The sequence below is a fragment of the Vicugna pacos genome, chromosome 1, assembly GCF_048564905.1.
Source record: "Vicugna pacos chromosome 1, VicPac4, whole genome shotgun sequence".
In the NCBI taxonomy this organism is placed as follows: domain Eukaryota; kingdom Metazoa; phylum Chordata; class Mammalia; order Artiodactyla; family Camelidae; genus Vicugna; species Vicugna pacos.
Genome location: NC_132987.1, coordinates 116,182,511 through 116,198,508, shown reverse-complemented (window position 1 = coordinate 116,198,508; position 15,998 = coordinate 116,182,511). Strand labels below are relative to the sequence as shown.

At 39.4% G+C, this 15,998-nt stretch overlaps 1 long non-coding RNA gene across 3 annotated transcripts; it reads right to left on the bottom strand.

Annotated features, from left to right (window-relative positions):
• Nucleotides 1-1,772: 1,772 nt before the first annotated feature.
• LOC140701116 (uncharacterized) lies at nt 1,773-11,074 on the bottom strand. 3 transcript variants are annotated; one of them, XR_012079983.1, is made up of 5 exons: nt 10,817-11,074; nt 6,523-6,783; nt 3,511-3,761; nt 2,974-3,074; nt 1,773-2,079 (listed from the first exon to the last, which is right to left on the bottom strand). It is a non-coding gene; the product is annotated as an uncharacterized lncRNA (long non-coding RNA). The 3 variants fall into 3 exon arrangements; XR_012079982.1 differs by lacking the exon at nt 10,817-11,074 and adding an exon at nt 9,858-10,388 and having other exon boundaries at nt 6,523-6,855; XR_012079968.1 differs by lacking the exon at nt 10,817-11,074 and adding an exon at nt 9,858-10,388.
• Nucleotides 11,075-15,998: the final 4,924 nt, after the last annotated feature.

Sequence of the window (15,998 nt, the reverse complement as noted above, 5' to 3'; positions counted from 1 at the left end):
CTCCTGGTTCCAGGAAGAAGAGAACATTCTTATCATGGGAGACAGGGGGCTGACGCCAAGATGAGTCGAGTCATCACACACACAAACAAAGCTCACTAAAGTAACCCTCACCTTCCAGGAGTTTCCCTCTTGTGTTTCCCGGCCACTTCCCCACCTTGGATCACCCCTAAAAGCCCGAATCCCTTTCCTTTGCCTGCTCACTTCACCACAAATTTATCACATTTTGTTAAAGTTGTTTATAAGCTCCTGAGTGTAACCAGTTCTTTGGGGTTTTCACTTCTTGTCTGTGAAGCCCTCTGTGTCACTTACAAAGTGTTATTAATGTCATGTAAACGTTGTACGTTTCTCTTTGGTGAATCTGCCTCTTGTTAGTTTAATTTGCACATCCCAGTCAGAAAACGTAAGAGGGTAGAGGAGAAGTTTCTCCTCCCCTCCAGAAGCCAAGAAAGAACTGCAAGTCACTAATCCAAAATAGGTAACTTATTTAGTCACTAAACATGCTCAAATTTCTTTCTCAGAAAAAATAAAAATTTCACTTTGACTGACTTCACAACTCTATCAGTTGACATGCATTCAGAGTAATAGGAAACATTAATAGAGGTTTAAATCATAAGAACATTTATTTCCATTACAAAAACTCTAGAGGTAGGTGGTCCCAGGGTAGTTTTGATGGCAATTGTAACAATGACTTCAACTCCTAAACTTTTTTTCTTTTTCATTCTGACACCCTTAGAGTGTGAGCAATGCCCCCACCTTCCACTCATGCTCACAAGATAGCTGCCCCTGCTCCAACCATCAGGTCCTCACGTGTCTAACTATGTTGCAGCCAGCAGGAGGAGCTAGTGCAAAAGGGCTTTCTCCTCTGCATGTCTTATTTGTCAGGGAGGGAAAAAAAAATCTTTTCTGGAAACCCAAAAGAGATTTCTTTGGTCAGAACAAGGTCAAATGGCAACCACCAATCACCGGCTGAATTGATTGGGATTGTCACCATTCAGTTTCATCAACTAAATCATCCTGAGTGACACGCTGCTGTCTGAACAAAATCAGCGTCTGCGGGCTAGGAAGTGGCTGCCTGGGACATTCCCAGTGTCTGTGTAGATGAATAATTACAGGTTATCTCAATGATGTTGTGCCCCATCAATGCTTAGACTGTGGACCTTTTGTCCTGAGGAAATGGTAGAGCAGCGAGAAAGATAAATCCTGGCTTAGATCCCACAAGCTCCATGTCTCTGAGCAAATGACTAGTTTCTTGAGAGTCAGTTTATTATCTGGAAAATGGGAAGGATAGTAATCCTTGCCATGGGAGAGCTGGCGAGGAACACCAGAAATAGTACCAGGGAAGCGCTTGGCATTGTGTCCGGCACATGGGCGGTGCCTAACAGACAATACGCGTCATGACTTTCAGAAAGAGGAGACTGGGCTTAAACCATGGCTGTTAGGGCGGTTTGCACATGTCTCTAGTCATTCCCTTTGAAATTCTGGAGAACATGCATTTTTAGTGCCTCGTGGGGTTCCTGTGAGGGGTGAGTGAGGCTCAGGTGAGCCCGTAGGTGGTGCTCAGTGAGTTCTGTTTGGAGCGGAGCCCAGTTGGGAATCAGGTTGTTTTCCTGACAGTGGCGTGAACTGGGTGACAGCCATGCTGAGAATAGGGACCCTTCCTCTCCCCTCCCGTCTCCAGGACCTCGTGCGCATCAAGCACGTGCTCCGCCACTGAGCTAGCCCAGCCCCTCCCCTTGTTTCCCTTGCACAGGTTAGACGATTTTTTCCAGTTGTCTGTTTAGTACTTTATTAGGAGTTGGAATTAGAAATCTGGCCTGAGGACCCTAATACACTTAGGAGACGATGGCTTGACTATTATGAACCAGACACATCTCTCACTGTTTTTTTCTTCCGGGTTTCTATACACTGATGATTTTTCTCTATTGTACGTAACCAAAGAATGAAAATAAGCCCTGGCCACCTCACAGCATGATCCAGGCTCCCAGTTTATAGGGCAAAAGCGTATTCTCAGGTCTTTCCCCAGCAGAGACCACCATTGGTAAGGCACAGAGACCTCCCCATGCGGGAGCCTTCTGGAGCCTGAAAGTTAAAAACCAAAGGTCAATTCATAGCACCTCTGTGCATCAAGTGACTATGTATCTTCATAATTAATAACTGGCAGAGGGAGTAAACCATGGTTTTTGTTTGTTTTGGTTTGACTTCCTCTAAAATCTTCTAAGGATGATTTTAGGGCAGGCTCCCGGGAACCTGGGGGAACACGCGCCTCCTGTTTCCCCAAAACCTGCTTACAGGAGCTTCCTGAGACTCCGGTCTCAACGCACCCCCTCTGCCATCCATGGCCTACCCTCTGGGAAGGAGACCCCCCTTTTAGGTGGAGTTGTTAGATTGCGGACAGTGCCCAATGCTCCCACAAATTACTTAGAATGTCCTCCACCAGTAGTGGCCGGCCCTGGAGTCACCCTCCCATGTCAGCCCCCTGCGGTCCACAGGCAGACCCTGGGTCCTCACACAGCACCTCTTACAGCATCTGCCTACAGGCACCTGGCCCTGCGGCATCTGGGCTAAAGGCCACCTATGATACCCTCTTGGTGACCCGCCCAGGCCCTTGTCTGCTGATGGCACTGTCCCCATAACTGTTTCCTATGTATACTTGTGCATCAGGCTGGCATGGCTGAATACGGGCCCCGGGGGACTGGAGGTGTGTTCTGTTCACTTTGGATCCCCAGTGCCCTGGTTCAGGGCCCTGCACCCAGTAGGCTCCCAATGCCCATTGAACAGATGCAGGGACCACGGTGGCAGTGATCTCTGCCTCTCACTGCGTGGCCCATACCTCACAGGTACACACATCCCAGGTGAGTCATTTTGCATCGCCCTCCCCACCTCCTCCTCTCTGGGCTCTAATGGCTGGAACTTGAACCAAATTCAGCCCTATTAAGAGCTGAATGCCTGCTTTCCCCTCTTTATTGAAGATACCTGGCCAACAGGAGGTTCATACCAGGAGACCTGGGGGGTTTTCTAGGCAGAGTCAGGGTTTACTGGAGAGTCGGGTCCACCTCTTAGCCCATGAAGCAGTACTGAAAGGGAATAAGAAAATGCCACAGTCAGAGCACTGACACAGCAGTGACCCCTAACAGACCTCGCGCTCCTCCAGGGAAAACAGTCAGCCGTCCTGGGTCAGTGCTGGGAGATGCAGCCCCGGGCAGCTCCACCTGGTGCTTGAAGACCGAGAGGTTGCCCGCCTGGAGGGCACAGTGCTTGCCTTGCTGAGAGACACAGAAGACGCCCCTTAATTCCGGTGTGTCTGGCCCCAGGTCAGGGCACATGGTTGGGGGAGGAAGCCCAGGTAGGATTTCCGCCTGCTCGGTGGGGCAGCCCAACGGCATGGCTGCCGCCCTCTGGGTAATACGTCGGTATCTGGACCGGGCTCTGGAGCCCCCCGACCCTCCTAACCTCCCTGCCCCTCCTCTCCACCCTGACCTGTGCAGCCTTCCACAGCATCCTTTACTGTACCTCACAGGGCACTGAAAATAATCTGTTTATGTGCTGGTTTCCCAAAACAATAGAGCATCTGTGCCACGCATATCGGTTCGTTTAATCTTCACAATAACCCAGTGAGTTAGGGATCACAATAGTCCTCACGAAGAGCTGGGCACGAGATTTCCATGATTCACTCTTTGGTCCCCAGTCCAGGACAATGTTGTAGAGAGAAAACGCTCAGGATGCTGCGTTGAGTGATTGGTGTAATGAGCGGTGTTTACTGGCTGTTTAGAGAAAAGAAATACATCATGTCTACTCAGCACTTTTCCTACTTTCTTCCTTCTCATCATCACGTCTCTGTCTTATCCCTGTATTTTCCCAATCCTCCCTCCACCACCTCAAAGACAAAGATTGAAGCCAGCTGAAGTAAAGTAGCCATTAAAAACAAAGTCTCTTAATTGGCTAAAATTACATTTTTCTGTTTGCTCTCTGCGGTTTGCGAGAGAATGAGGTTGATGTTATGGTTTCTTTGGAAAATGCCCTTTGAGAACAGGGACAGTTAATGACTGTTTCCCACTGAGTCCAACAGATGGTGCCAAGTACCCTGTGGGCACAGAGAAAGTATTAATTGATGTTGATGTCCTTACTTATTATTTAAATACACTAAATGGCCCCTAAGAAGCTTCCAACGAGTTGACATGTTACCCCAAATACATGGCTTATCCAGGGCGTCCTTTACTCTTTACTCACTGAGAGTTCAGTGTGTCTCTTGGTGAGGTCCATTCATTTAGTAAATTGGATGAATTTACACAGGAAGAAGTGGAGTAAGATTTGGTGATAAAAATGAGAGAAAGTACTCCTGACTTTAACGTTTCCCCACTTCCACAGCATCTCAGCTTCAGCTGAAAAAATTAGACTGTTGGACATTTTTGGTGTTCGTGTTGCTGGGAAATAATTTTCTTTCAATCCCCAAACAGAAATCTTCTCATTTTAAAATAGGAAACATTTTAGAGTTATCAGTGTTGTGTATTGTTGAGAGGTTCCAGAATATATTAGGCAGATGAGTATTTAAAGTGGCATAAATAAGATTTCTCCTGTCATCACTTATGTAGATTAAGGTCCAGACTATCTCTGTGGATTTCTGATAAGCCATCAACAACCATGAAGGATGATTTTCCTTGGCTGATGTTGCTAATAAGTTGTCAGCTGATTAGCGCTGAGGGCTGGTTAGATTTGCGCTGTGTGTGATGTGATCATGCAGGGAAGGACAGCAAAGGGGATTTTGATCGTATTGTTAGAGCATGATTGCATTAGACAGTAAAATAGGACAGAAGAGGGTTCGCAATCCATCTCTTGAACCCTTGAGTCAGACGTGTCTTGAAATTCAGAAGTATTCAGATTTTGCACCGTAATTTAATAGGCATGTATCACACGTTGTATACCAGCTCTAGCAAGGTTTGCAACTTCACTCCATAATCTAAACTGTTAAGATGTCTTTAATCAAATATATCGATATCCCATCAGTGAGAGAAGGACTGTGCATAGCCACCTGTCACTTCAGGGACAGGTTTGGCCCCAAGTGAGTTAGTACAAAAATTTCAATTTCCAGAAATTTTTGGATCTTGAAATTGTCATAAGGGATGGTGAACGGGCATAATTAAGGTCCAAAGTGTTCATGTTGCCAACAGAAACTGCCAAGGAAGCTCAAATCAGACAACCACAGCATGTTTGATAAAATGCCACCCACGATCCTGTCCTGGGAAGGACTTTCCATTTTGAGATGCTACTTTCTGAAATATCTGGAATCTCTATCCAGAAGAAACAAGCAGTCTCCACTTACTGTTCTGAAACATGGACTTAATGATATGAAATCTTCATTTTTGTTTGAATAATTAATATACTGGTAGAAATTCAAAAAAATCTCTAACAGAGCAAATCTTGTCATGTGTTCCTTCAGACCTTATATGTGTGTGTAATTTACTCAATGCAGACACTAGTCATTTGTCTTTTTAAATTTAAAATTAGAACATGTGTTTTTCTACGGATTTTGCTTTCTTTATAACTGTCATTTTGAAGAACTTTCTCTGAAGCAAAATTGAACGCGCGTTCTTCTGCTATCTAGGAAGGAGGGGCAGAAAAACACAGGGAACGCAACAGAAACCAGTTCTCCTGCCTGCCATACAGGTTAAACGCTGCTGTTAATAGTCAGCGAAGTAATTGTCAAGATCTTGATCAGGGATACTTCTGCCTTGGACGGATACAGTTTTACAAAATAAAAAAATAACATCAAAATGAATACTATATGGGCAATGCATTTATTTTAACAAATGACTATGAGACCTAAACCAAGTCACTTAACCCCATAAGGACTTGATTTCTACCTCTGTAAAATCAGAAATTTCATGAAGTTTCTAAGCCACTGATTATCTGTTAAGCAAGGAAGAAAAATGTTTTGTAATATAGATAATGTTCCAGTGACAATGAACATTGTCAGCTTGAAGAAATACAGTATCATTAGGATTTATTGATTATATTATTACTTATAACTTTTAAAAAATGATCATTTCCAGCGATTCAATTTCTATTAGAGCTAAGCTGATGATTGGGTATTTTGGAGTTTTGAGTCCATGTTAATCTGTCCATATACTTTTCGAGAGCTGTGTTATCATCAGCTACTGAACTGACAGTAAAAAAAAAAAAAAAAGAGGTGCAGCAAAATGAATTTAGAGAAAGTGTAGTGAACTGAGATGAACTCTGTTCAGCACGGGAGGTAATGTCACGCTCTCAGAATGTTAGAATTTCTCTCTCTTTTTTTCTCTTGGTCAAGAAATATGACATCGGACTTACGCTGAAATTTTAAAACTTCAACAAGGACTCCGACAGAGTGACATTTGTAGGGATGTACAGATGACATCTTCCTTAAACAGGCAAGGAGAATGCTATACACTGGAATTTATGAACTAAATTAGCGTGAAATTAATAGAACGATGTATCTGTTAAATGCCAGGATTTCTAACACAACCAGGAAAAGTTTTGCCTACTTACTTTTCCCCCTTTGATTTTATTTCGTGCCCAGAGCCGTCGTTTACTTGTCCTTTCCTCCCTGTCACTGGAGAAAGGCCATCTGCTCCATTCCAGAGGCGCTTTGGCTGGCCTCTCATGTGAGATGCTGTGCAAACTGACCCACTTGGACATGAGAAGAAGGACGGCTCTGGAGCACACTGTCACCAGTCTTGTCCTCACAGCTTTCCACGTTGATGGTGGCCCCTTCTGATCATGGAGATCTCCTCCTTCCTCACACTTTGGCTGCAGAGGGAAAATGGAGGAAACTCCAACATCGAAATGGAAGAAGAACTTGTGTTTTTCCACAAGTTCACACTGTAGAGCACAGGGAACTATATTTAATATCTTGTAGTGCCTTATGGTGAAAAAGAATATGAAAATGAATATATATATGTTCATGTATGAATGAAACATTATGCTGTACACCAGAAATTGACACAGCATTGTAAACTGACTACATGTCAATTAAAATACACACACACACATACATATATACACAAAAAGAGAGAGGAAAAAAAAAGAAAAAAATGGAAGAACAGTGTTTATAATGCCGAGGCCAAGCAGGAAAAGAGCCCACTTGGAGGTTTTTCTGGAACTTTCAGTTCTTACAGATGTACTTATTTCTCAACAGATATTTATGGAACTTTCATTCTTCTGGTGCTAAGACTCTGGTGCTAGACTCTCGAGTTAACAGAAAAGAAAATAGTTGCCCTCAAGGAGCTTAGGGTCTACTCTAAAGGAGAAAAGCAGGAAGCAGACAAATAAAATAGACAACTTGGTGGATAAACATAGTAGAGATTGACTTGGGAGGGAATCCTAAAGGGGTGGTTATTGGAAACTTGGTTCTAGTGGTTCAGATATCGCTTGTTTTTGTGTACACTTAAATGAAATTTCTTAGAAAAATACTTGAATATCAGAAGATTTGTAAACTAAGATTCTTAATAAATCTGACCACTCTAGTTCCTTGGTTATTATGTGAAACAAAGGAAAAAGCTTTGGAGTGGTGTTGTGGGGAGACCCAAGTTATTGTTCCCGTTCTGCCTTTGACTACCCTTGAAATCTTGTATGAGTCATGTGACTGCCTCAGATAAGAGAATTCCTAATTCATGTAAGAATGAAGCTGGTAGACCAGATAACCTCCAAGACACTTTACAGCTGTCACACTCTAGGATTCTGATCAATGTCTTAAAAAATTTTAAAAGGAGCTTTTGATGATTGGAGCTCAAAAGTGTCTGCTGAGGCTATTAGAAAGCCCATTACTTCAGTCTATATGTTATCCTACTCTTCATGGTGAAGTGCCCTGCAAGCATGGCCCATCACACACTCAGCGAGCTTCGGATGTTTCCCTTCACTGTTGTCCTTGGCAATGACATTAGACCTTTTTTTTTTAAATCTAAGAGGTCAAAAATACTTCTAAATTTAAAATTTCAACTGGGAAACCTATAGGATAAGCAATAGAAGTTGCTTTAATTCAGTAAAAATTGATTCAAGAAACTACAAATTTTTCATTTCATAAAGAACGGCAGACTTTATAACATATAGAATGAATGAAAAATGCTAATGGGAACAATCGGGCAAAATTTTATATGATCTGCAAAAATCAGAATTTCTCCCAAAAATTCAAGAGCTGCAGCTTCATCATTGAAGCTAAACAATATCCCCCAAAAGCCTTTGTTTGCCCTAATATTCCATAATGTTATGCTTTTACAGTCAATAAGCCATTAGTAATCAAGGGATGTATAATTTATTAATTACACTCCACATTAATATTTAATCTTTTTGGTTGCTGAGCATATTTCTAAATCTACTTTTTAATTACATTTTAGGGATATAAATCTTCCAGGCAACCATTAGAAAAGTAATTTTTCTGCACATTATGATGCCAATTACTTTAAAGCAGCTGGTTGTGAATTCTTGCAATGATACTTGGTAAAGTGGCAATCTTGGTGCGTGGGTACTTTTCCCTCATTTGAAAGCTAATCGAATAGCAGTGATAAAAAAAAAGTGTTATAAAGAATTCACAAAGACATAGCCTAGCCAGGGGGAGAAAGGGAAAGAAACAACATATGTCAGACGGGATGTTATCCACAGCCACAGCGGCCCCCTTAACCAGGCAGCACCAGTCCATGGTGAACATTTCCTGAGTTCTAAGCAGATCTTGGGCTCTGGGTTTAGTATTTATGGTTCACTGAAATAAGAAAGGCTGTTCTGTTATGACTCTTGCCCAAGTAATGGCATTTTTAAAGCCATAAACAGAACTTCCTTATTTTTTTACCCCAATAGTCATGTCAGATGCCAGTGATGATGATTTTGTCTTTCTGTTTTCTTGAATCTCTGATGAGCTGCCTACTAACATTGCTTTGGCTGACATATGAAAAAATCAGATTCCCATGCCTTTGAAAACTTTGGTGCCAGTTCCCTTAGGTTTATTTTGCTTGTCTGGTGTTTTATGTTTCATTAATTCTTCTTTTAAAAAATTACCTCTGTACTAGAACAGTTTTTGAAAGTGAGTTCTAAATTGTTTCATATACTCAAGCTTTGGTGGTGGTGACAGTGGTTTCAGCAAGAGGTAGACTGAGGCAGTAAATTATATTTGGGGAAAGGATCTACTCATTTATAACAGAGCATCATTTCTGAAAACTCTGCCTTTCCAAAACAATCTCCCTTGGGGGTTTGCTGCTGTTACTGAACTGGATTTGAGATTTTTCACCATAAAAATCACTCCTTAGGCTGGTCAAAATATAGGCTAAGATGCCTGCGGGTCAGGCAGCAAGAAGCAGGTGTGCACCCACATTGTTCTCTTAGCTTATTTGTGTGTCCTAATTATGCAGTTTATCTCCTGTATCCTTCTGAACTTCGATTCTCACTATGGCAATTTAAAAAATCTCTTTATTTATTTAGAGGCTCGATTATTTTCTTCATTTAAAAATATGAAATACATCACACATGCAGGAATGCACACAACTGAAACATACTGCTGGTGAGTTTTTAAATGTTCTCCCTCCCCTACTAGTTTGTAAACTTCACGGAATCAAGGACTCTCTCATGTTCATTGCTGGATCCCTGGGGTTTGACACAACACCTGGTACATAGTAGGCCTTCCAAAAATATTTGTCAAATAAACCACCGAAAAAATGGGGGTGTACTTTTTATCCACAGAATGAAAAGTCTTAGGAAATTTTCTTTTAAAGAAATATTTGACGTATATGAATGACTGAAACATACACTGTACACCCAGAAACTGAAGCAACATTGTAAACTGACTATACTTCAATGAAAAAAGGAAAAAAGAAAAATTTAGAGGGAAGATAAGTTACCTTTCAAGGAAGATATAAAGAAATTTGAAAGTGAGGATGACATTTCTTTATCTTCATATGAAGTTTAACAACTGATTGGTTTCTGTTGCTTCTTGTTTGAGGTCTTGTTTTCTTTTCAGAAGAATAGAATGACCTGAGTTATGATGTAAACTTCTTTTCTACCCCTTTTTTTTTCTCAGCTTCCTATTTAGGTGAGAAAATTTTTGTTGACACTGGAAATTATAATTATTTTCTCAGTCTGGAATGCATGATATTCCAAGAGAGCTTTTCCCTTCTTCAAAAGTCAATTTCTGTTTTTAATAACCCAAAAGTGATAGTCTAAAAATACCTGTAATGAGCACACATATACTGTACGTATTTGCCACCTTCTGCCTTTTAATGTGTCGGGGTAAGTCATGGACAGCGTGGTTTACTTAACAGTCTACTGGCCAACTGGTCAACAACACTAGAACCAGACACTGAATCACCTTTAGGGGATTTGTATTTGAGGTGACACATGAGTGATTGTGTTTAAAAGCACCTGTCCTCCTCCTCCTAGTTGCTCTGGTGGCCCAGGGGAAGCATTCTGGCTTTAGAACTTTCCATTATAGAGCATGGGTTAGATGCACATAGACCTCTTTTCCATGACACTTACTGATTCACAATCAGGCAGTTGGGTCATTGGTTGGGGGAGCTTGAGAAGTCTAGACTGAAGTCTAGGGTTCTGTGCTGCTCTCAGGGGAGAATTAAAATTGGGAAAGAAAGATGAAAGGAGGTAGCAGAAGTTAAAAAAAAAAAGTGGTCATGATCCTTATGACACAGAAGAGTCAAAAGAAAAAGATAATAGATATAAAGAAAAAATGAAACATCATTTTTATAATCTATCTAGTTTGGAAATAGAAATCTTGGCTCACAAAGGTTCAGTAATAATCTCAGGATTTCTCAGTACGAAGTGGATTCATAGCCAAGTTCTTTCTGACCTGGTGTTCTTGCTGCACATTTTGCTGTCTCTGGAGGACGTGGGAGGTAGACATCTTGGTAGACATCTTGCCAATTAGATGACCATAGATATTCAAGGACATGTTAAAGAATTTCAAAAGCTAACTCTGTCCTTTTTCCCTTTCACTTCCCATCATTTGAACCTAATTTTTAACATTGATCCTTCATAAAGTTAGGTTTTGTACTCTTAAGTTCCAAATCATTGGATCTTTTAATTTTTCTATTTTTATACAAAGGACATTGAAACTAAATGTTTCTGAGCGGAGTGTAGTGGTAAGAGCATAGATTCTGAAACTGAACCATCTAAGTTCTTAATTAGAATTCTGCTACTGGCAGTGTCACTAGAGCAAGTTACTTACTGATTCTGTGCCTCAGTTTCCTCTTTGTATTATACGCCTTACAATAGTACTTATTTTATAGGTTGTAGAGAAAATACAGTCAGTTAATAAATGTAAAGCTCTTGGACAGTGTATATTCTAAGCGTAGAAAGAGTAGTGTTAGCTCTTCTTATTTTATGTTATTTTCTTTATCTCAATTGACATTTAAGTGTGTATGATATAACAGCAGGATAAAATCATAGTTGATGAATTCAATACAATAAAAATCAAGCCATATCAACTTTCATGATGATTCAAAACGATACTGTTTTTCATGCATCGGATACAGTTGATCAAATTACAATGAAATAAGAAACTCTGCATAAATCAATTTACTGTGCAGTAAAGTTGTTGTGAAATCTCTTTCTTAAGTCCCCAGGTTGGAGCTTTGCAAAGTGAGGTGTGGAATGACCTCAACTGCAGAATAATGAAAGATATCAGAAACCATCAACTCCAGGTTTGGAGAAACCAGATCAAATGTGAATTCCAAGGGAGAGCAATGCTGTCCTATTGTTAACTTCTCTTTAGATTGCTTTGAGCTAATGTTCAGTGTTAATGCCTGGCACATCCCAAACAGGGAAAATGTAGGTACTTATCTTTTATACTCTATATGACTAAAATTAAAGTTGATTTGTCCATTAAGCAGTGCAGTAACAGGTCTTCTGACTTTTCATAAGGCATTAAAGAAATGATGCATATCAAGAAGACATTCTATTTCAAAGGAACACTAATCAATGCTGAGAACATTTGCTATAAATTATTCACATTTGTTATAAACTACTCCATCCCTTTAAAAATTAACAGTACACAACCTATAATCTAGGAACAAAAGTAGGGCTACCTTGAAAAGTTTGAATATGAGGGGCTGATTACAATAAGAGAGCAAATACGATTCTAGGACTTGGGTTCAGTGTATTATGAGGAATAAATTACCATGTGTGAGCAGCCTTACATCTGATAAAATGTGATCCCTGCTCCTGGTTGTGTGTTCTTTCACCACACATTAATATTTCATGCAACCATTTCAAAATAAAGCCATAATGTGAGTCATAAATCACAAAACAGTGGTAATAAACCACTTTGGTTTATATTAGCTGTATACACATGATACTTAAGTATTTCCACCATTAGCATGGACTCTTTGGGCTTTCTCTGAACCACATTTGCTCTATTTCTTCCATTTTAAGTGGTGGGAATATGGGAAACAATGCTAAATTCATTCATTAGTAATAAAACAGTGCTATTTGTTCTCATAATTGATTTCATTTCAACTTGGATCTGTGAAAATGATAGCATAGCTGAAAATGATAATATTATTGACCTTGTTTTATCAAAGGGCATGCCTTCCCAATGAAACCTGCTGAACGGTAAAGGGGCATCAAATAGAAATACAATAATGAAAGAAAAAATTGAACAATGTGTTGAATATTGGAATGATTGAATGTATAAATATGGTTTATACTCATTAATGAATGGCTTATTCTTTATATAAGCTCCCCAAATGAGGTTGATACAATGTATCCTCTTGGTACTATTATTGTTATTAATTTTCTTTTGGTTGCATTCTAGAAGAATCTCTCCCACCCTATTGCTGGAGTATTCTTGAAATTGTAGTACTAACACCTGAAGAAGCTAGCTAAAGTTATACCTGGAAATATATATACCTATATTCTAGATGTGAATAAAAACCCCATGAGTGGAAGCATCTTGAACTCATAAAAATAGACTCCCACCAATTAGACACATTGACCAAGACATAAAACACATACATATATTACAGACTTGTAAATATTTGAAGGTGAGGCTCCCTGTGGTTTATTGTGCTTAACCTCACTTCATAACCTTCAGGATGAGGACACTGTTTATGGATCAACAGTTGGGTTGGTTTGCGAGCTGATGGCTCATAACTCATAAAGCAAGAGTGAGTTTGACATTTAACGCCCTTGATGGATGCTTATGGTTTCTCTCCGAGGCCAGGTGTGCAAAGAGACCAACCCTGCTTCATCAATAAAAAAAAAGTAAACAGGTATAGTCACTGGATTGGGATGTGGTTGGAATGGGAATACTAAAAGGATTCACAAAAGCATGTTGAAAAAATACTAAAGCATTATGACTAAAAATCTATTGATTCCTTATTTATCAAAATTTTCTTGATTTTTAAAAAGTTTATTGATCAAAGGTGAAAGCCTCAAATCTCCTTGAGGGGCTGCACAGGTTATGTGTTTGAGAGATGTGGGCTGAACTCCTCAAATCCTGGAAAACATATGTTGAAACTGAAGAGTGTAATGACTGCTCAGTCCCGACATGAAAATGTGGTCCCTGTTGTCAGGTCATCAGATTTTTACGTATTGACAACCAAATAAGCTTAGAAGACAAACTAGCCTGGGTAGGCTAAATGTATTTGCCACTCTGATTTGCTCTGCCAGTTACCAGTTTGAGATATGAGTGTCCATATCTAGGCAGGAATTCGAATGTAAACATCAATATTGTCTTTTCTAAAAAGAATCTATACTGTGTCTCAGGTTTTCTTTTTTTAATTTATTTTTTTATTGAAGTATAGTTGACTTACAATGTTGTGTTAGTTTCTGGTGTACATTTATACATATATATATATATATTCTTTATTATTATAGATTATTACAAGATATTGAATATAGTTCCCTGTGCTATGTAGTAGGAAATTGTTTATCTGTTTTATGTATAGTAGTTAGCATCTGCAAATTCTTAGCTCCCACTTTATCCTTCTACCCCCTTTTCCCCTCCTGGTAACTTTAAATTTATTTTCTTTGTTTACGAATCTGTTTCTGATTTGTAAATTAATACATTTGTATCAATTTTTAGATTCCAGATATAAGTGGTATCATATGATTTTTGTCTTTCTCTTTCTGACTTACTTCACTTAGTATAATTTCTAGGTTCATCAATGACATTGCAAGTGACATTATTTTATTCTTTTTATGGCTGAGTAGTTTTCCATTGTATAAATATACCACATCTTTATCCAGCCTTCTGTCAACGGACATTTAGGTTGCTTCCAAATCTTGGCTATTGTAAATAGTGCTGCTGTGAACGTTGGGGTGCATGTGTCTTTTCAAATTAGAGTTTCTCCAGATGTCTGCCCAGGAGTGTTATTGCTGGATCTTATGGTAAGTCTATTCTTAGTTTTTTAAGGAATCTCTGTACTGGTTTTCATATTAGCTGCATCAAATTACATTCCCACCAACAATGTAGGAGGGTTCCCTTTTCTCCACACTCTCCACAGCATTTATTGTTTGTGGACTTTTTAATGATGGCCATTCTGACTGGTGTGAGGTGATACCTCATTGTAGTCAGGTTTTGTTTCTTTTTTTTTTTTGAGTTCCTCTGATAATTAGTGACACTGAGCAGTTTTTCATGTGTATATTGGCCATCTGTGTGACTTCTGCAGAGAAACAGCTGTCTAGATCTTCTGCCCAATTTTGACTGGATTGTCTGTCTGTTTGTTTTGTTCTTGTTATTGAGTTGTTCAGCTGTTTGTGTGTTTTAGAAATTCAGCCCGTGTCAGTTGCATTTTTGCAGATATTTTCTCACAGTCCGTAGGTTGTCTTTCCTTTTTGTTGATGGTTTGCTTTGCTGTGCAAAAGCTTATAGGTTTGATTAGGTACCGTTTGTTTATGTTTACTTTTACTTCTACTGCCTTGGGATGCTGACCTTGGGACATTGCTATGATTTATGCCCGAGAATGTTTTGCCTGTGTTCTCTCCTAGGAGATTCATGGTGTCCTGTCTTATGTGTAAGTCTTTAAGCCATTCTGAGTTTATTTTTATGTATGGCATGAGAAAGTGTTTTAACTTCATTGATTTCCATGTGGCTGCCCAGCTTTCCTGACACTAATTGCCTAAGAGATTATCTTGTCTCCGTTATATATTCTTGTCTCCTTTGTCGCAGATTAATTGGTTGTAGGTGTGTGACTTTATTTCAGGCCCCTGTATTCTGTTCCATTGATCCGCAGGTCTGTTTTTTTGCCAATATCATGCTGTTTTGATTACTGTATCTTTGTAGTATTGTCTAAAGTCTGGGAGGATGATGCCTCCAGCTTTGTTCTTTTTCCTCAGTATTGCTTTTGCAACTCTGGGTCTTTTGTGATTCCATATAAATTTTAGAATTATTTGTTCTAGTTCTGTGAAACAATGTCCTGGGTAATTTGATAGGGATCCCATTAAAGCTGTAGATTGCTTTGGGTAGTGTGGCCATTTTAACAATATTAATTATTTCATTCCAAGAGTGTGAGATATCATTCCATTTCTTTAAATCATCCTCAGTTTCCTTTATCAATGTTTTACAGTTCTCTGTGTGTAAGTCTCTCACCTCCTCAGTCAGGTTTATTCCTAAATATTTTCTTATGTGATTTTAAAAGGGATTTTTAAAATTATTATTATTATTATTATTATTATTATTATTATTATTATTATTATTTTGCTTTCCTTTTCTGATATTTCATTGTTAGTGTAGAAAAATACAACAGATTTTTATACGTTAATCTTGTGTACTACTACCTTGCTGAGTTTGTTTATCAGTTCTAGTGGTTTTTGTGTGGAGTCTTCATGGTTTTCTATATATAGTATCATGTCAGCCACATACAGTGGCAATTTTACCTCTTCTTTTCCAATTTGGATCCCTTTTATTTCTTTTTCTTGTCTGATTGCTATGGCTTGGACTTCCAATACTATGTTGAATAGAAGTGGTGAGAGTGGGCATCCTTGTCTTGTTCCAGATTTTAGCAAGAAGGCTTTCAACTATTCACCAT